This window comes from Schistocerca serialis, unplaced genomic scaffold, assembly GCF_023864345.2.
Source record: "Schistocerca serialis cubense isolate TAMUIC-IGC-003099 unplaced genomic scaffold, iqSchSeri2.2 HiC_scaffold_1362, whole genome shotgun sequence".
In the NCBI taxonomy this organism is placed as follows: Eukaryota; Metazoa; Arthropoda; class Insecta; order Orthoptera; family Acrididae; genus Schistocerca; species Schistocerca serialis.
The window spans coordinates 38,521,939-38,526,200 of NW_026047583.1; the positions used below are offsets into that span (position 1 = coordinate 38,521,939).

A 4,262-nucleotide genomic window follows, 5' to 3' on the forward strand; every position below is an offset into this window, starting at 1 on the left:
CAAATATTTACAAGTTTTTACCAAACGATTAGGTGTTATCAACACGTGTGTGTACAAGATTGAAGTTAAGCCTCACAAGATCTTCTACCATAAGACATATAACGTACCGTTATCTCAACGACCTGCTGTGTGGCAAGAACTAAAACAAATTACACTATAGATTATAAGTAGTATAGAAATTTTCATTTCAGCGGTTCCAGTGACGCAGTTGAAGACAGAAGAACTTTTCTTTCAACGCCGCGGCTCCACCGAGAAGACTGAATATTAAAGTAAAATTTATGATTACGTAGCAGTGAATGATATATAAATTTTTCACGGAACATTTGTGACTGTAGGTACCACTGACCTGGTATGACACCTGACGAACTGACAGACGTCATCTGTGAAGCGATCTTTTACTTTGTGAAATAGATTAGACGCACATCTCTCAACACGAAAAGCATCTATCAGTAGTGAAGGCCACACAGACACTCTACACACACGCACAAAACGCGAGGAATCGAACATTTTCTCTCTCTTACTATTTTGAATATTTATTGAGTAGTGAAAACGCCTGGTCTTGCCTACTGATGTAATGAATGTTGTGTCTAACCTATCTTAATTTCAGATGACATCACAAAAAACATCGATAATATCCCAGCAAAACCGCTAAAGAGGATGTAAATATCTGCAATTCATGTAATAAAATGTGACACAATGTAATAACCTATAGCGATGTAATGATGATGTAAACATGTTTATGTGCAACTATATTATGTTTATGCTAAGAAAATATGTGACGTGTGTATGTATAATTACTTATTTTTTTAACTGATGCATAGTGTAACTGTTGCTATGTAAAAATTTGAACAAAACGAGTGCCAAAAAGGCATTGCATAGTGAACCTCTGTTCACGGACATTAACGAACATTTAGGTGAGCTATATTCAGCAAAAAACTGAAAATGTGAAGTGAATAATTCGTGCATCGTCTAGTGACATTACTACAGTACCCAACTTCAAGATGTTAACTGGATTAAATGGACACAAAGTGCCTGTCCAGAAAACAACACGACGGGTTGAAGAGTTTTGGTTGGAACTTCAGGGAATGAAATGTTCTCGAAATGTGACGGACACTCTTACCTGGACTGTCCAAGGATCGACGCCAGCTATGTGCCGTCCGAGGTTCTGCAACCAAGCTTCCACGGAATGTAAAAAAAAAAACGAACTGCACGTGGACCAATTACTCGACGGGTCACGTCTGATCTGTAATAAACAATGCTTTTTGTCACAACGAACTGCATCACAACGACTATAATGGAAATAGGAAATGGACACGCTTATGTATTAATCACGTTGTTATACAACGATGTTACTGTGATCAAAAAACTTTGCCACGACGATACTAACCTGTAAAAAATTATTGTGCAGCAGATGAATATGAACTGTGATAACGACACCATGTGTATAGGTCAACGCACCTGAAACAACAGAACATTTTTCGTTGAAGCATTTCATTGCAATGCTATGTAACTAAGAACATTCAACAATCTAAAGTTGTATTGTATTATAACAAATATTGTAATTTTAAAACTAAGTTACCTGTCATAGAATGTAGTCTTCATATGTAATCTTGGTGGAATATTTTCTTTGTGCAACGACTAAGAAATGCGCGCGCACACGAACAATATGAACTGCAATACTGTGCCGCGTGATCTAAATTTACGAAATAACGGCAGTGCCGTAGTTACACAGACGCTTCTGCGCATGCGCGCACACTATCTGCCAACATTAGAACTTTTCGGCGCACGCGCGTCATTCAAATTTTGTATATAATATACAGTATTATGTAAGTCATGTAAATAGTTGTAGATAACTTAGATTTTCTTGTGCCTTTAGGTGAATTGCTCGCCTGCAGGTGTGTCCTTTCGCCTCGCAATTCAGGGGGCAATATAAAGGCACATTTGCATGCCGTGTGTGAGTTTCCTCGGAAACGCGAGATATTAGTTAAATAAATAATCAGTGACAAATAAATAAAGCCTATGGCACACAACTGCAGCGCTGTGTCGCTGATAAAACAAAAGCACAATTACGTTACTCGTATGTTTGATTAAGAAAAGAGAGAGCTCTGGTTGAAGTGGTGCGAGAAGCACGTATTTTAGTTTATTGTCTGGCACACCGCCATATTTCATGTTATAGAAAATTACTGCGAGTTGCAACCATACTAGGCACTCGATTCTGAAAAGAATTTATATTTATAAAAGTAAGTAGGATTATGAACTGTAGGCTTATTCATTGAATATATCTGATTTAACTAACTGTGTAATTTTTTGTTTAGTAGACAATCACCTCTGTACGACGTTTTGGCATGGCTGGCAAATTATTGTAATATTGAGATTTAGATTATGAGTCCGCACCTACCGCAGCAGTCTTTGGAAACGATTTAATTACAAAGTCCGATTATTTCAGTTTTATTTCACGGTCAACTACATGTAACATTGCCTTTACGAAAAAGCCATTGTCAAGCGTCTGATACCGAATAATTAAAACCTGACGACTCATAGGAGAGACAATCATACAGATAAAAATAATTAATATTTTATTTTATTTTATTTTATTTTACTTATTTTATAACAGTAAACCTGAAGTGAAGCATCGGAATCTATAACTAGTGTCACAGGAATGGTTCAAAGCATAGACAGTAGGAAGGGTCAGTCTTCTTGTACTTAAGTCTTCATTGTGCTTTTTCTATTTAATTCCGATGCAATTTCTGTGTTTCATCGTCAATAAGAAGGTCCAAGGGATACAGTAAACCTGGAGTGAAGCATCGGAATCTATAACTTGTGTCACTGGAATGGTTCAAAACATAGACAGTAGGAAGAGTCAGTCTCCTTATACTTAATTCGGCATTGTGCCTTTTGTATTTAATTCCGATGCAATTTCTGTGTTTCATCGTCAATAAGAACGTCCAAGGGATACAGTAAACCTGAAGTGAAGCATGGGCATCTATAACTAGTGTCACAGAAAAGGTTCAAAACATAGTCAGAAAGAAGAGTAAGTCTTCGTGTACTTAAGTCGGCATTGTGACTTTTGTATTTAATTCCGATGCAATTTCTGTGTTTCATCGTCATTAAGAAGGTCCATGGGATACAGTAAACCTAGAGTGAAGCATCGGAATCTATTACTACTGTTACAGGATTAGTTCTAGACATAGACAGTAAGAAGAGTCAGTCTTCTTGTACTTAATTCGGCATTGTGCCTTTTGTATTTAATTACGACGCAATTTCTGTGTTTCATCGTCAATAAGAACGTCAGAGGGATACAGTATATCTGAAGCGAAGCATCGGAATCTATAACTAGTGTCACAAGAATGGTTCAAAACATAGTCAGTAAGAAGAGTCAGTATTCTTGTACTTAAGTCGGCATTGTGCCATTTGTATTTAATTCCGATACAATTTCTGTGTTTCATCGTCAATAAGGAGGTCCAAGGGATACAGTGAACCTGAAGTGAAGCACCCGAATCTATAACTAGTGTCACAGGAATGGTTCAAAACATAGTCAGTAAGAACAGTCAGTCTTCTTGGACTTAAGTCGGCATTGTGTCTTTTGTATTTAATTCCGATGCAATTTCTGTGTTTCATCGTCAATACGAAGGTCCAAGGGATACAGTAAACTTGAAGTGAAGCATCGGAATCTATAACTAGTGTCACAGGAATGGTTCACAACATAGACAGTAGGAAGAGTCAGTCTTGTTGTACTTAAGTCGGCATTGTGCCTTTTTAATTAATTCCGATGCAATTTCTGTGTTTCATCGTCAATAAGAAGGTCAGAGGGATACAGTAAACCTGGAGTGAAGCTTCGGAATCTATAACTAGTGTCACAGGGATGGTTCTAAACATAGGCAGTAGGAAGAGTCTGTCTTCTTGTACTTAAGTCGGCATTGTGCCTTTTCTATTTAATTCCGATACAATTTCTGTGCTTCATCGTCAATTAGAAAGTCCAAGGGATACAGTAAACCTGAAGTGAAGCATCGGAATCTATAACTAGTGTCACAGGAATGGTTCAAAACATAGTCAGTAAGAAGAGTCAGTCTTCTTGTACTTAAGTCGGCATTGTGTCATTTGTATTTAATTCCGATGCAATTTCTGTGTTTCATAGTCAATAAGAAAGTCCAAGGGATACAGTAAACAGGGAGTGAAGCATCGGAATCTATAACTAGTGTCACAGGAATGGTTCAAAAAATAGTCAGTAAGAAGAGTCAGTCTTCATGTGCTTAAGTCGGCAT

General features: G+C 37.4%; 1 long non-coding RNA gene across 1 annotated transcript; it reads right to left on the reverse strand.

Moving 5' to 3' along the window:
• Positions 1-1,120: 1,120 nt before the first annotated feature.
• On the reverse strand, positions 1,121-1,681 carry LOC126440348 (uncharacterized). Its single transcript, XR_007581490.1, has 3 exons — positions 1,580-1,681; positions 1,388-1,458; positions 1,121-1,243 (listed from the first exon to the last, which is right to left on the reverse strand). It is a non-coding gene; the product is annotated as an uncharacterized LOC126440348 (long non-coding RNA).
• Positions 1,682-4,262: the final 2,581 nt, after the last annotated feature.